Source organism: Acanthopagrus latus, chromosome 2 (genome assembly GCF_904848185.1).
Source record: "Acanthopagrus latus isolate v.2019 chromosome 2, fAcaLat1.1, whole genome shotgun sequence".
NCBI classification, from domain to species: domain Eukaryota; kingdom Metazoa; phylum Chordata; class Actinopteri; order Spariformes; family Sparidae; genus Acanthopagrus; species Acanthopagrus latus.
The window spans coordinates 23328044-23345718 of record NC_051040.1 but is presented as its reverse complement, the minus strand read 5'-3'; the positions used below and the strand labels follow the sequence as shown (position 1 = coordinate 23345718).

The following is a 17675-nucleotide window of genomic DNA, read 5'->3' as shown; positions in this document are numbered from 1 at the left end:
AGAATGACAGCTCCGCTCATGAACCATGTTCACCACCTGCAATGAGCGTGATTGGCTGGAAAGATGTCACAAGAGTCAGAGAAATGAACTGAAGTAACACCGACTGCTATTATCGGTGTCATAAAATGTGTAATTATTCGGGCATAATGGCAAATTTGGCATTAATAGATGTACATTGTACAGAGAGCCAAATGATCACACAAATACAATAATATCCCTGCATCTGGCAATGCTGGATGTGATCTGGATTGTGATTCAATGATGGGAACCAAACAGATGTTACCAGCCTACATCGCCTGAATGTAACTGTTCAAACAACTCAATAATTGCAGGTCTGGCCAGACTTTACAGCACGCCAGTTAGGCGGGTAACCTGGAGAGGCTGGTTTAGATGAGAGGAGTTAGGAGCCCGGCTCAGTCTCTGAATATAGAGTTGCTGTAATTTCCATCGAATCCTTGAGATTTCACACTCGCTCCTGTGAAAAATCTCACTTAAAGGGGCTCCAGTAAGCAGGGGCTTAATTGGTGGTGACGTGACGTGCATAATATCAGCTAACTCTCTATTTAAAACATGCGGTGCCAGAGCGCACAAAAGCACATGCACAGTGCATCCACAAAGCCACACACACACACACACACACACACAGAACCACACAGCCATTACACAAAATTGCCACACACGAGCACACACAAAAAAAAACACACATGTGGACGTATGGAAGAACACATCTGATCCACGCACACCATATGCAGTGAGAAAAGCAGTCGTCATGCAAAAACTCACACCTATCACAGCATGGGAATCATGGGAGGGAGAGAGAGGGAGAGAGAGAGAGAGAGAGAGAGAGAGAGAGAGAGAGAGAGAGGGAGCGCCTGTGAACTCAGTTAGAACGGAGCAGTAATGAGCAGGTCAACTTCTGTCATAAATCACACCGAACACAGAGCGCAAGGGAAACATGTTTGGCCCCCAACAAGAATACATCATCAAGGCCATTATCCTCTCGCCATTGTGAGCAGCACTGAGGTTGTTTACCTATACGCACAAACGCTTAAGATATTCACACGCGCGCGGGGTGAAGCCCTCATCACTTGTCCGTAACCCTGACTGCTCGTTAAACTGTCTGAAGCTTGATTGCGGCTGATTTTATTGCGCTCCCCCTTTGATTGGTTGCGTTCAAGTCCTTCTCATACTTCGGTAGAAGCTCTAAAGGATTGCATTGGAAATAGATTGTGAATTACAGTGTGGTTAGCGACGACTAAAGGCTCATATATTCTGTGTAATCCGGCTGGTAATTACACACTCATAATGTTCTGTGGATTTAGGACTAGTATGGAAGCTATTTGTGTATTCACGGTTCACTCTAAGCTGATTAACGAGCGTGGTGATCGCTGGTGAAGACTAATTATTTTGGCCCGTTAGTTCCTTCAGCTCGTTAGGCATGCTCACAAGGAATGTGTCCTCTGGTGCTGGTGTTTTGCATATTAAAGGACATTTATAAAAACACGTTTACTTCGTTACTGAAAGGTCCTTAAATTGTGTTTGATTTTATTTGATTATCTACAGTATGTGTTACGAAAACTGCTTTTCCAGAAAGAAAATATGGCTCATGAAATGAGCCTTAAGGATGTAATTAGTGAATCATGCAGGTCTCAAAGTAATGGTTTGCCGTCGGAAATGCTCTTCGAGGGAGAGATAAGCTGAGAATGATAAGAGACGCATTCTTCAGCCCTGTGGTGCCGTGAGAGATAACAGGTAATGGACACGGCTTATGCCATCGGAGGCAAATTACCGCCGGACCACCAGAGCAGCTAGATATAACATATAGGTGCCGTGATCATGACACCGAAATGAAGAGGAGCGATCACCTTGACACATAATGGTTGACACAAGTGCAATTTCCTGGTAGGGGATATCCGTGTGTCACTCAATCTCACAACAAGCACACACACGCTCGCTGTCCCTCCACAGCTAACACTGAGAGGCAGAATGAGTCTTCCCGACACATGAATCCAGTGGTATGTCGAGACGTCTGGGAGACGGTTCCGAATTAGCGCAGCGTCTTTGACAGACGGGCAGACCAGGCCCAAGCTCGGTATTTCGACACGACAAAGATGAAACTGTACACCGCTTCTTGGAATAGTCACCTCACTTAGCGGCACCGGCAACTTGATCCCCTCCTCACTTTCACTGGGGTCAAAGAAGCCGCTCTGTCACCTTCTCTTTTTCTTTCTCACCAATCTCTCTCTCACACAAACACACACACACACACGCACACACACACGCACACGCACACACACACACACACACACACACACACGCACACACACACACACACTCACTCACTACACAGATCAGTTGGTTTATACGGCCCGGCCTGGTGCGTAAAAACCCTCAAAATAACCGTTGACACAATTTCCTCCACCATTTCAAATGCCACAGCTGCTGTTGTGTAAAAATAGTGCCTTCGTCTTGAGGTGTCTCTGAAGAAATCATTAAGTCAGATGCGAGGTGCTGATAGGCGCTAAGTCTAAGTGCCGCTGGAAACTGCGCAGCGAGTAACAGGCCGCTGACTGGCGCAGACATGCAAAGTGTAGGATGAAATCCCGATAAAGCTGCTGAGATGTGGAACCTTGAAGCTAAATGTCAAGCAGAGCTTATTCATGACATATGTTCATCTCTCATAATCTCCTTTCACACAGCAACATTTTGTTTGAGTGTGTTCGGGTCACATGCTCGACTAGACCTACCAAACCCCTGCACAAATAGAACACTCGTCTAAATCGCAAAGATACAACTAAAACAAAGTAGTCACTGTTATGGATCAAGACACTGTGTGCACGCCCTGAGGGGATGTACACATGGCCACAAGTTTGTTTGCGTCAAAGCAGCGATAAATCACATATTTCACCAAAGACCCACGACTCATCGCACAGTTGAACCCTTGTCTAGCAGTAGAGAGCAGCATGCACAGAGCTGGTGTAGTGCTTTTTAAAAATCAGTTAATCCATTAGGAGTAATGAACATGGTATGTGGCAAGGTAGTAATAAATAATAGCAATAAAACATAAAAGACTGCATGTGGCTTTGACTAAACTGTGTCCGGAGCATAGACAACAACATGACTGTCAGATTAACTAAAGGTGAGTTTAATATCCGGTCAGAATCTTCAAAATGTCTATTTATATATATTTGATCAGACATTTTGTTTAATGTACACCCCCGATTTAAGGGGATGTTAGTCTAAGTCATTTATCTATTTTATTTTGAGTTCATGTATGGCTGCTAATACTGAGAGCTTATACTATAGCTGGGAGCCTCGTGAGCAACAGATGACAGAAAAAGAAATGGTCAAAGAATGAAGCAGTAAAGGTCAAGGCATCATCAAGGTCCTTTTTCCCGAGACACTGAAGGCATTCTGCTGTTAGTGCTTTCACAGGCTGAGCGGGGACTCTTCATGGAGACCACGGTGACTTGCGCCTGTATATTCAGTGGAATGCCCCTTTAAATGAAGAAATGGTTGCATAGTATCAAAATAATCAAAAGAAAAACAGCCCTACTGTTTATCAATCTGATAAACACACAAGTATAATTCTCACATTGAAAAAGGGACATGCAAGGTTAGATTTGTGGATTATCAATCAGGGATGCCTCCTTTTGAATTTCTACTGAAATCAGATAGTTTCCAATTAATTTTGGTCGATTGCTGAAGGCAATATCTATATTTGAAGCTGATACAATGTGTATTTATATTTTTCCTACTTTATTACAGAGAACATCAGACCAGATCCTGGTTTTATTTTACACATTATAAGAACAGTTGTGCCTCTAGTGTTGTCAAAAATATTAACATATATTGATAGATAAATATTTGAAGCAGTTTCAATACACATTTTCTGCAGTATACATAGACCTGTAGCAGCTGAAATGTCTAACTCTCTCCTCTCTTCAAAAGCTAGTTGACACAAACACACACAAACACACACAAAACACACACACACTGCTGCGCTGCCCACATAGCCCTGCATCCTCCCACTCCTCTGACTACGGTCAGAAGCAAATTAACTGAGGTGCTTGTGTGCTTAACACACACAACACCAGCCTTGTAAAATCTAACACATAAAAAATCGAAGAATTCATGCCTTCAATGCTGTGTTAGATTTTCTATCCAAGATGGTATTGACTATCAATATTTTTCAAGGTATCGAGGTTAGAAATTTCAGTATTGTGGCGACACCAGTGGACACTTAAGTGAGAATCAGGGTGGAAAGAGAGTGGACACATGCTTCAGTGTGATGAGGACTCCGTGGGTGGCTGGTGAGGCAGGAGATGGCTGCAGAGAGGTGGTCAGGTGTGATGCGAGCAGATCGATGGGCCGAATGACCCACTACAGGCCCGACGTCACACTGTGCGCGGCAGAAGGCGGAGCAGGAGGCCGCTCAGTCAGGTCTACGCACACACACACACACACATGCACACACTGAGCAAGGCAGAGCCAGTAAACAGCTGGGTTAGGTCACAACCTGTAAAGCCACACTGCCGGAACATCCGACAGGACAGGATAAAACACGGTGGAGCAGAGTCCCACCCTCACACCGGAGGACAGTGCGAGCAGGGTGGCTGGGAGGAGGCCAGGCCTCCGTCAGCTGGACAGACATGGGACAGGCTTGAATTTCTTGTCACCATCTTACATAATGACCAGGAACAAATGTAAAGGTCGGCAAACTCTGATCTCCTTTTGATGAGGGAAAACAAGCACCGAGCATCACTTTAAGGCCTTTGTCGCTTAAAATACCACAATAATCTCAGCTCTGAGACACTTTCAAGTTCTATATTTCAATCATACGTCAGTTTTTCTCCAATACATTGTGAAAAATTTCACATAGGTGCTGGAGGTGACAGGAGGTGGCTTGGTTGGCTTGAACCTTCCCCTTTGCCATCTCACAAACTGAAATAAAATGTATTGATTATAAAATATTAAAATGGTTATTAAACTGGCCACCAAAAAAACAAAAAAAATTCACAGCAAAGCATTCAGTCCAAAAGCTACACTCAACAGGCAGATATTCACATGCAGGAACAAATCCAAGCCCCCCTTTTGCTCCCAGTTTTATTGTCAAAGTGCAATTATGTAAAACGGATCCAAAATATTCAGAAAAACTACCTCTTTCACATTTTAAATTCCATTCCAGCCATGCCTGATTATTTAGCCAATTACTCATGACAGGCGGCTGAGAGTCGGCTCTGCTCCCACCGACACACGCAACAGTGTGTGCGGCTGGTTTGAACCTCCTGCCTCTTGCTCTGGGCATCAGTCAAAAACCCAAATAACAACAGCGTCATCCGTGAAATAATTCTCTCAACCCATTTCGTTTTATTGTTTATCTAACACCCTTTGAAGTCGGTGCTTTATAATAATTTACGCCACACCTTGGCTTTCTATTAGTGTAATGCGGCTGGTGTTACACCCCGCAAAGAAGCGCTTTTTTCCCGCTGACGACTAGTTGAAAGCAGAATTCACACATCATCGCCGTTGTGTTTGGGGACCAGCAAGGGACGGGCTCCAAACAGGCCCCGGCATCTGCTTGCAGTGAGACTAAAGCGTGTACAAAGTGATGACAACTCGCAGCTTAAGGTGCAAACTTCTAATTCTGCCACTGGTTATTGCAGAGCATGAGAGACCGCGCTCAGGATATATGGATTCAATATAAACCCAGGAATATCCAACGCAGCCCTGAGATGCAGACTCTGCCGCTGAGGAAAAATCATTAAGCTTTATCATCGGAACTATTAAATATTGTAAAATATCCTGGTTATTAGTTTGAGCTGGAATACTTTTAAGCTCAGCACAGTGGGTGCGATCGAGAGGAGGTGGGCGAGTGTGACGATGAACTCCCTCGGCGAAAAAGGCTCGAAACTCGAAAAAGAGATGTGAGAACAATCATCTGGTGTGTGTGTGTGTGTGTATGTGTGTGTACAGGATGTGTTAGTGTGTGTGCATGTATGTGTGTGCATTTGTATCTGTGGCAACATTTCCACCACTGGAAAAAGCTCCATCTGCAAAGCAGACAGCATGACAATTAGGCTTTAGTGGCGTCTGTTATCTTTAAATGAATCAAAAAACGAGTCTCACAGCTGAACAGTGCACGATGCCAGTCTAACTGGAGGGACAGCTAAGTGTTGCTACTGTAGTGCGAACCAGAGAGGCTACCCAGAGCCATTTAGCCAACGAGAGGACAAGCACTGCAAGCCAAGCAGAAGAACCGCCCGGAGCGAGAGAGACGACTACGTGTGTGTGTGTGTGTGTGTGTGTGTGTGTGTGTGTGTTTATGTCTGTGTGTGTACAAGTGGGTACAGTGTGTGTTGGCTAGCCCAGTGACACTGCAGCGTCCCTCTCTTCATGAGAGCTCCGCTAAAACGTGCTATGAAAGGGCCTGCAATGTCACAGACATTAGCCTCACGCAGCACTCCACCACTACTGTTTATTATTAATACAAGTGATTCAGTTATAGTTGGGGGGGCAAGCAAGGACTCGGTCTTAATTTCTCTCCCCTTGTCAAGTGAGGTGTGAGGAGAAAAAAACTGGTGCATGAGCTGATGCTGAGCTGGCACTCGCAGAAAACAAAAGGTTCCATCCATTCATCCATCTATCTCTCTGTCCTCAGCTGTCTCGCTGTTATCTTCAGACGCTTTCATCACAACACAGACAGCCAACTGCAAAACAAGAACACACACACACACACACACACACACACACACACACACAGACGGACACACAATCCTGCAGAAAAGCATTCTCGCCACAGACGTGAATAAACCTGAACCCAACACTTTAGGGCGCGGGTGATGGTGCTTGCACTAATGAAGCTTGAAAACCTGCACAACATAGTTCGGTTTCGTGGTGAACTTGAGGACTTTGCGTCAGACTCTGCATGTGCTTCTCTTTTCTTTTCTTTTTTTTTCTTCTTCTGTTTCTTCCCAGTATCGCCATTAATCTGGCATGGCACAGGCCATCTGTAGCTGACATCAGGAAATCACTGCTCACATGCCGTCTGTGTGTCTGCCTTAGTCCGTGTCACAGAAATGCTGCGGGGGGGCAAAAAGCACTGGGTCTCTTTTCTTTCCTCCCTCGTTGGGAAAAAAAAAAAAAAAGAAACAATCAGCACAGATTCATTTGCATTTGAACCGGAGAAGTGTTGTGGTCGAACTCTCTCTGAGGGGGTACTTTAATTCCCTCCTCGGGGAGCCAATCATTGCACCGGCTTCAGCCATGAATATGTCCGAATTTAAAAGCCGGCCAGCTAATGTTATACAGTAGGAATTACTGCATAGTTAAAATTAAAAATGAGTACTCTTTGACTGAGTCATCAGCTCTGTAAGAGAGTTGCGTGTTATTTACCAGAGGAACCTGCGTCTCTCTGTCTAATGTGTGCTTAATGACGACAAGAAATAACAGTGGTACCATCTGTAAAACAGCATGCGGTTGTTTAATGTGCTCCAAAATAAAACTAATGCTGTTAACAATCTTCTGGCTTTATCAACTTTATGCTATACAGTATATAAAATGTGGCAACATTAATTAATACCTGCAACGACATAGGCCTGGGCAGTATGTCCATATTATATTGCTATTCATGATGAGACAATATATCATCTTAGATTGTTTTATCCACATTACTGATAATCAAAAATCTCTTTGTGTTAATATTTTGTCAAAGTACCAACAATATTGTCACAATTTCAATATCTAGATATTTGGTCAAAATACTGTAATATTTGATTTTGACACATTGTCGTAACATTTGTGAAGTTGCTGGCAAAAATAGTGAGGACCCAGACATAAAACACCCAGGAGTCAGTCAGCACAGAGAACAAAAAGCAAGCTGTAATAAAGAGGTAGAGGTCTACATATGAAATACAAAAAGTACAAAATGCAAATAAAAAAGGCAACAAAACAGGCAGTTGGAAATCCAAGAACCAATGACGGACGAAAATACAAAAGAACCAAATAAATCACAAACCAAAGAAGCACTGGGCAGGAACACGAGTAACACACAAGAGATTAACGTGAGGAAAACAGAACAAACTGACAAGAAGAAACAGAGACTGATAAACAAATGAAACGAGAACCATGTCGAGAAAAGGACAAAGGGCGGAAGTGAAGCAGAGAACAGGGCACATAAGCAGAGAACTTACAAGATAAAACAGGAAACAACAACCTACCCTAAAACTCAAACCATGACAGGAGTGCTTTTGAGGAGATATGTATAATGCATGGCCATACAGCCAAAAATATTGCAACATCTGTCTTGTTTCTTATCAAAAGACAATAGAGATTACTCTGCTCTCCTTCTGGCTAACAAGCGTATACCGACTTGTCACAACATGGCTGCGACCCCACCGCCGTGCAGCATCCCACATGCCGCCACTGCTGTATGTCAAGCAGGTGATGGCGGTGGACGGATAGCCTGCGTTGCCGTTCTTTTCTCCCTCCCGCTGCGTTCCTCTCATCACGCTGCACAAGGGCAGCCTCGTTACCATCGTGGACTGATAGATGGCCGACTTCACCCTCCTCTGCTTTCCCTTCATAGGGAAATGGAACTACGGCGGTGTTGAACCTTCCCCACTGGGCCTGCTGGGTCAATCTCGTACCTTCACACGCCGAGCAGCCTGACTGCCTCGTTGCAGCTGAGAGGCGATAAATATGAGATTGTAAATGGCCTCATCTGTGTCTGAATGAGACAATGTGATGAAGGCGGTAATGTGCAGCAACGGGAGTTATATCGGTTTCTCCGCTCCAATACGCGAGGGTCATTAAGTATCAGCTGGTGATTAATTCGATTAAATTTGATTTTTCTGTCCACATCATCTTGCATGAAATAAGACGCAGTGCGGTCCAGGTTAAGTGGGCCAACTCCCCCGTTTAGCTGCTATCATAACCTTCTGCTCCCACTCGGATGAGCTCATTACATTTGAGAGTGGATTAATGAAGGCAGTGTAAATCATCGGTATTGTTACGGGCAAATAAAAAAGCTGCTCCTCGCAAGTGAACATCTTGCTGATCAAAACGAGATGTCCCTAGTGAAACCAAGCCTAATTACAAACCAAGGGGGGTTTTTATTTGTGCAATAGAACAAAGTCTACAGTAAAAAAGGACAGACCTGCTTTATAGTACTGTACAGATACAAAATACACACAGACACACACACACACACACACACACACACAAACAGTACACGCCTCGCGCTCTACTGAGGACTGCCTGCATCAGTGCTTTTCTCTCTGCCATCCTTGTTTATGCCCTGCGCCACTTTTAAAAGATTTAATAGAGGAGTTCCCGAGCTGCCGTAACACGTAGTTGGGGTAAGGATATTCCTGTGAGCAAAGCTTAACTTCATGTTTTAAATCTCAGTTCCTGAGGTAGTATCATACAGCAGCGAGAGCAAGATGTGACAGGGATTTTTGAGAGAAAATGCTGAATACAAATGCTCATCCACCTTCTACAATGAGACGATTGCCCAGAATTGAAGTTGTCGGTAGTTCAACTACATTCATATTTGCACCTTTTGCCCTCTTCTGTGTAATTACCTCAGTGAACTACAAATAATTCAGGGCCGAAAAGTTAAATATATTAAGTGTCATTGAGTTTTAGCTTTGCTGTAGTTCTGTTTCTTACAGTGTGAAGTATTTGGCAGCTTGCAGAGCAAATATTAATTCAAAGTAGCTTCCCCAACACCTACAGGAGTTACAGTTAGTTAAAGGGTAGAGGCTCACTGACAAATTGTTGTCAAATTGTCTCTTTTTTTTTCTTTTGTTTCGTTTTTTTGGTCATTTCTTCTATTTGTTTTGAACAGAACCAGGCTGCCTCCCTCCAGTCTCCAGTCTAGGCTGTAGCTCCATATAAAAGACAGGATGGTATCAATATTTCATCTAATTTTCAGCAAGAAAGCAAGTAAGCATATTTCTAGCGCTGTTCCTTCAAACAAAGACGTCTGTAGATTAGTCCAACTCCGATATGAGGGAGTGTTAGATACCTAATCTAATACAATGTGTCTTTTAATTGCCACATTATCAATTAGAGCGCATATTCATAGTGTAATCTAAACCATCTGTCATTCATTCTATATGGAGATGAGCTGCAAGTTAATTACAATAGGTATTCATTATCTGAGCTGAGACCGGCTATTCCCTGTTTAACATAAGAAACTGCACATGGACATAAAAAAGAATGTCTTTTTTTGACTTTGGGCTGGGAAAAAAAAAAAAAATCCTGCACACCAAATCATTCCTTCCAGGAGGCAGACAGACCGTAGAAATCATATCCCCAGCAGGTAAAGGAAATATATTTTACATTGTTACACCGGTTCTCACTCATGTACGCAGCCTAGCAACTGCACATTTCTGAGAGGCGTACCGTCTGTGTGTGGATGAATTTTCGCAGCCGCGATCGACTCTTTCGGAGGTGCCGCGAACCACCCTGGGTCTCACTCAAGTCTGGGCTGTGTCTCTACACGGCAAATACTAATAGAGTTTACATCAAAGATTTCCCTCCCACTGTGACAGCCGAGCAGATAGATACACTCACACCGGCTCTCTCTCTCTCACCTCCCTGTTCTCGACCTATCACCCTTTCCTCCATCTCCTTTCCTCGCCCCCCCCCCCATCATTCTCCCTCTCCCACCTGGCGTTGCTAGCAGGGTGGAGTGTCACCTTGCTCTGCGCCCACTGGCCTGTGGCTGGATGATGATTTATGGCTGAGGAAAGCGGGAGGGGGTTTGGGAGATGAAGTTGTTGGATGGCTAGGTTTAAAATCACTTGTGGCGGTGTGCGAAAGCGTAGTGTGATAAATGAATGTAGTCTCTGCCCGCCAATCACAATGATCTTCCTCCAGCGTACAGTGGGTTTTTAGATCCGTCCAGAGACTCTGGGCAGCTTTGTCTTCTTATAATGATCTTCTTTTTTTTTTCTCCCTCCGTTCTACGCTCCTGTGTATTAGGGCGAAGATGCATGGAAGGCGGTCGGCAGATAGCTCTCTTTAAGGCTGAAAAAGAGCCTGAAGATGTCCTCAAGAATCTCTGATACAAACCAAAAAAAGAAGAAAGAAGCAGTTTGTCTGCGCTTTGAAGCAACAAGCCATAAGCCCTGTCTTGTGTGCGGGCAAACTCAAACGCAGTTATAGGGGCTGACAATTGCGGCCCGTTGTGTAGAAATCCGTAAGAATAAAGCATCTGTGACAAAAAAAAACAAGTCAGCCGGACGTAGTAAAAAATAAATAAATATAAAATGGGTTGGTTCTGAACAAAAAAAGCCCCATTCTTTATTGTTCTGCTTACGACATTTGACAGCGAGGATCAGCTCACAAAGAGACGAGTGTGTTAAAGTCCCGATAACTGACACAAATGTGGAAAGTAATGGAGCTCCAGGACAGTAATGGCCCGTCTTTTACCTGCACTGGATTAATGATAATATAATTACTCATTTAAATGCACGTTTCTGCTGATATCACAGGGAGAGCCGGGAGCGGGCTCTTGCTTAGTATGTTAATATAATTCAAAAAATATTTTCTGCGAATAAAATCATACATATCAATGATACCTCTGTGTGATGTGTGGCTCTCAGTGAGCAGTCCCTCCCCACGGCTCACTGAATAACCAGAGTGTCACGCGGCATACAAAACAGTGCGTGTCTCCCGGACATTTACACGAGTGACAGCAGGAGGGTCTTCAATTTTCTGTTCCACGGCGAGAAAATAGCAGTCTGAAACACACCTTATGGTCTCATATTAAATGTAAGAGTGTTGCTTTAAAAACTTAACCAGGAGGAAATGCCTCTTTTTTCCACTAACAATTATTCACATTATCATTGTTTGGTTTAACATTCATCACTCCTTATGTATCCGAATCACAACATTATGACTGAGCGACTGGTGGTGGCCAAGACCGCCCAGCGACCAGTTGTCCGTACTGTATGCATACTGTATGAGTCACACAACAGCAAGACACGCAGACAGATTGCGCTTTGCTCTCCATCTGAGTCAATTCATATGTCAGCGATATCACAGCCACATATTGTTGCCCTGCTCCGCCATCTCTGACCCAACATATTGTCTGCGAGTCCAAAATGGAAATCTCTCGATCGAGGTTCCAAATCACATTCATCTATTTATTAATTTAGTGTATTTCAGTCATTGCAGAGCGCTCGGTGAGGAAAATGGAACCGGTGTTCTTCCTAAAAGAGCCTGGTGACAAACAAATCCCAAGAAAGAGACAAAAAAAAAAAACCACACACACAAACAACCGACAACAATGATTTGATCTTTCCAACAAGTATTGTCTGTGAAGCCAGAGCCGGATATAGCTTATTCCTCTGTGCCACGGGCCTCAATTGTTGTCCAAAAACCATTAAAAACACATTACTGAGCCACTCCTTTGCACCGGGTAACATGCTCCTTCATCACCGCGAACGCACACACTGTAGTTTATTTTGAATGAATCCCACATACACCGTCCTGCTGCCACAAATACTCACCAGAGCATAAAATGTGTATTAATCAGCTGCTGAAAATAGTCCCTGACAAAAGCACTACTTAGGCCTGTTGGGATAACGTTTGCCAACAGTGACAAGCTGTTTCAGTGCAGTAATTATTATTATTTCCTTTTCACGAAACTGTATATTTATGAGCCTCGTCCTTTAAGGGAAGGTATATATAATAATGCCCCAGGGTCCATGCTGTTTCATGGGGGCGCCTTGTTAAGTTTGATCAGAGAGCCGACTGTTCGTCTACAAAGAGCTCCTCTAACCCATAATGTACTGCACAGCGTCATCCGCACTACTGGCTGGGTTCAACCCTTTATAAACCCCACAGGCTTTGCTCTGGTTGGACTGAAATTTGTTTTCACAATTTGCCCCCACAACTGGTTCACAAATACAGTGAGAAATTGTGTTAAATTTTGGCTGGGAAAAAAAGCTCCACCAGTTGGGGCCTTTTTTTTTTTTTTTTTTTTTTTCCTCTCGCATACTGTGTTGGCTATCCTGTCCTCCATCAGGATATTTCAAAGCTCCACAACTGGCCCAGTTCGCCGCGCGAGGCGACAATAGCGTCACCACGCAGTAATGAATCAAATTAAGTGGAATGTCAGCTAGGCTAACAGAGCTCTCCTTCTCCTTTCAGCATGAAAAGGAATAGTTTCATGGCTCCAATTTGTCTCCACCCCCCCCTTGCCCTTGCTGGCACATATTTTTTGTGTTTCATCTAAGAAATATAAAATAGAGGGGGGGGAATTATTCCACTGCCAAAGACATGAGTGGTAGAAGTGGGGGAAATCAAATTGGAATTGAAGAATCTTTATCCACGTCTGAAGTAGCGCAGTCAACTGGTGAAGCCTTACCTTTGGGTTTTGATGTAAATATATGCGATAACATAATTTATATCTCGGGGGGGGGGGTGCACCTCCACCTCTCTCTTTCTTCCCCTCCCTCACTCCTGTGAAGATTAAAGCACACAAAGGTGATCTGAACGAAGAGTGATACTTTACAGTGACAGAAGAAAGAGAACGACACAGCAATATGCTGATGATATGGTGATGAGCGAGGCAGAAGATGAAAGTGTGAGAGGAGAAAGACGGATAGCAATGTTTTTTTGAATGCATAAATATGCACTGAGGCCTGGGTACAACTGCCTAAGTGACAGCTCTTGTATGCGTTTGGTATTTAGACAAAGGTTTTTGCATTGAAAGGAGGAAAACAAACTCTGTGTGTGTGCTTAACCTCGAGCCAACTTCCTGTAAGTCAAGTGGTTTAATGCAGTCAGCGTGGGACTTCCCATGGACTAAAATTCTTGACAGTTTCACGCAATGATGGACAGAAAGCGATCCAAAAAACAGGAAATGAATAGAGTCCTCTATATGTGAAGTAAACATCTACCGTGGGAAAAGTTGTCCTCCAGAAGCATAGCGACTGTAGATATAATCAAGATTCCATCTGAGACAATCTAAATCACATGTGGCCCATTTAAATACAATAAACCACCAACGCATTTCTGGTTTGGCTTCGAGACAATATTTTGAAACACTGTCATGTCTGGTTCTCACTGGAGTATCATTAACACATCTTTGAGCCAGAGTCAGCGAGGGTTTTGATGTCTACTGTTCCTTCTTGCTAATCGATTCTTCATGTCGTGTCTGCTTATAAAACATTTATAAAAGTGTGTGTATCAAAAGGTACTCTGAAACTAATTGTCTGGAATAAAACAACAGCTTCAAAACTGACCAGCCAGCTTAGATCAAGACCTAAGACTGTCTTGGGAAAGACCAGACATGATACTTCACCTTCAATTTTAACTTGCTATGAGGTGTTTTGTTGTTGCTGTTGTTGTTATTGTTGTTGATGTTGTTCTTTTTTGGTCCATTACTTTTGTACAGGTTTTTCTTTTGTTTTGTTTTGTTTTTTTGTTTTTTTTACTTACTAAAATGTTTTTTTCTGAAAACGAAATGTCCCCAATTTACTGAAAGATAAAAAGTAACAAGTGTTTGGGCAATGGAAGTTCTCCCACATCACACACTACAAAAGTTTCACATCGGACCATAATTGGCTTCCCAGTTGTGATGTCAAAATACCACGTCCCTGCTTACAGTACACATGAACCTGAGAGTTAAGGTAGGCGCGGAGAAATGTTCCTACTTCAGCGGATGAACGTGAAAACTCAGGTCAAACTCAGCACGTGTCATTCTGAACAGTGCATGTCCAACACTGAAGGGAGTTAACAACAAGCAAGACGTGTTTTTGAGTGAAGGACTACGGTGTGAGGCACAAACGGAGGTAATAATAAGACACAGGCCAGCTGTATTGGTTTTGTGATATAAATAAATACTTCGAAGCAGGGATTAAAAAAAAAAAAAAAAGAGTATGATTTCGAGAGAAAAAAGGAGGCAGAGTGAGATGGCGAAGAGAGGGAGAGCTCAGGAGTGAGAGTGACAGAAAAAAAAAAAAAAAAAGGAGGAGAGTGAGATTATCCGTGGCCTTTCACTCTGGTTCTAATCCATACTTTACAATATTGTCGCCCGGAGCCAAGAGAGCATAAATCTGCTGTATGACACAGTCTATAGGAACACTTAACAGACAAATGAACAGGAGGAAGCCGAGGATATTACACTGTGGACCGTAGTAATCTGTCTCTCTCCAGATATATAAGTACATTACAGCAGGTCCACGGGCACGGGCGAGTGTAACAAACATGCATGAGCACGCGTACCACTATTTCTACTACAGGGGGGGGATTTGACTGTTCTTCTGTTGATTTAGACAAGGAACTTTACCCCTATAACAAACCCCTGCCTCTCATTGAAAGGCCACCCGTGAATCACGCCTCACACACTGACTCTGTAAAATGCGTTCGCCCTCCCGCTATCACGTCCTCCACGCCGCGAGGCTCGGCACCATTTACGAAAGACAAGCGGCTCGAGCCATTGAATCTTCAAGAGCAGCCGTGATGAAGGAGTGGGTCTATTTGCATCGCCAGTCGCAAACCAAAAGGTGTATCCAATGTCTTGGGGGCGCGGGGAGAAGATGAATAAGGAGAGCGGCATAAGAACTGGCTCTATATATAGCAAGTAATCTGTCATCTCATTTTTGTCATCTCCCTTACCCTCGTTTTTGCTTTGAGGAATGAGGGATTGATGTTCAGGAGATCAGAAGAAGTAAGGAGGGAATCTTGGAGAGAGGAGAATATAAGAGGAGGGAGTGCGCGTGCCTGTGTGTGTGTGTGTGTGTGTGTGTGTGTGTGTGTGTGTGTGTGTGTGTGTGTGTGTGTGTTGGGAGGAGGAGGAGGACAGAGGGGAGCCTGCGCTGAGCGACTGATCACTGCTGTTTTTAGAGACCCAGTTGTGGCTGGCCAGGGTCCAGGCAGAATAGCTCAACTCTCAGTGCTGCAAGAAGAAAGTTAAAAAAAAACAAAAAAAAAAAACTATACATCTAACACTTTAGTTTCAAAAGATTTCCGCTGAATCCCATCCTTCACTGCAAAAAAAAAAAAAGATGCGCTTCCTCTCAAGCCGCAACTCCAACCCAGTGCCGCCCAGAGTCAGATATTTTCTGAGTGGGTATTGTTTGAACGCCCTGTCAGCTTTGACAGGTTGGATCCGCTGTCAGTGAGATCAGTTAGACACAAATATGCCTCGTTCACGCACGCACGGACATACGCACACGGAGGAAAAAACCACCTGGGAGAAATTCTGAGGGGCGTTATCAAGCTCCGTTTGATAAGGGTTTGCCTTGTGGTCACTTCAAAGCAGCGATGAAGGGGCGGATAAAGATGGAGCGAAGAGATGGAGGGAGAAACGAGAGGGGGGGGAGTGTGGAGCGAGGCGGGATACGAAGACTGGGGCAAATGGTGGCGGGGTGAAACGTGGGTGAGATGAGAGAGGAAAAAAGGGATGGGGTTCCCTGAAAAAAGAAATGGAACAAAAAAGAAGAGACGGATCTGCGTGGAATAAAAGGCAGCAGGACACACGGGGATACACTGGCGAGTACAAGTTGTACACAGGCTCGGGCATCACACTCGCACACCTGGGGAGACCAATCTGGAACACGAGCGGACGGGTTTAGGGAGGCCGGATCTCGCCTCCCCCTCCGCTGCCAGTCCCGACTAAAGTGGCGACTTTTTGCTGAGAGAGGATCTCAATCCAGAGACTCTCTGATGAGCAGCTATGGTGAGGAGGCCTGCAGGCAGCCGTGGATACTTACGGGAGCGAGGGGGATCATTAGAATAGCTCAGCCCCTTCATGAACGGCAGACAGTTAGCTAGCTAGCTCCATCTAGAAACACTTCCCCTCTGAATAATTCACAGAGGTGTAAATAAAATATATCCAGTGGCCTTCACCTAAAGTAAAAAAAAAAATTATAAAACAAGATCTCTGCCATGCTGAGTAATGAAATTTTCATCTCGCAGACGAGTTCAGATATGACAAGCAGGCGGATGCACGACGTGGAAAAAAAAAAGAGCTTACCTCAAAATTCAGTTATTCACATTGATATTCAAGCAGGGGGGGGCCTTGTCGCCTGATTTTAAAAAGAATTTTTCATCGATACGTCTGACTTTGATAATGACACTTAAACAAAAAAGGCGCCGTCTCTCTGGAAACTGGGGGAAAATCACAGCGGCAGTGATTGCGAACGACGTCTAAAAGTGCTATTGTCAAGAAAACAATAACCGTGAGACGTTGTTACGTCAGCTGGTGCTCGGCAGGCACATTACTATCCTTTAATCCCCCCCCACCCCCCGAATAACAGATGATAGCGGGACGTTTATTGCTTTTCTCCTGCAGTGAAAAGTGCCATACATTCTGCATAATGCATGAGCGTCAGGACTGTGGCCCAAATCATCCCCCAAAACAAACAGCCTCGTAATCAATGGGGCAGAGAGCTGTGTTTGCGTATTAGATATCAGTCGTCCTCACACGAATGACAGGACCGTCACACAGGGAGGTGGAAGGAGGCGAGGACAAGAAAGTAAAGCCAGTCAGGGGAGAAGGAATAGGCCGCAGACCTTTTTTTTTTTTCCCCTTGTGTCCCACCGGGGCTGGAATGTTAACACCAGCGCGGCGATGTAGTCGTCAGCCCGCACTCCAAAGACTACAATACAGTCTGAGCAGAAATCAGTACGCGCCCCAGACCATCCCTCAC

The 17675-nt window shown here is 44.2% G+C and overlaps 1 protein-coding gene across 1 annotated transcript in view; it reads right to left on the bottom strand.

The window, feature by feature from the left end:
* The window catches only part of igsf11 (immunoglobulin superfamily member 11), a 104328-nt gene that overhangs the window by 46791 nt on the left and 39862 nt on the right, over positions 1 to 17675 (bottom strand). The window lies entirely within an intron of this gene.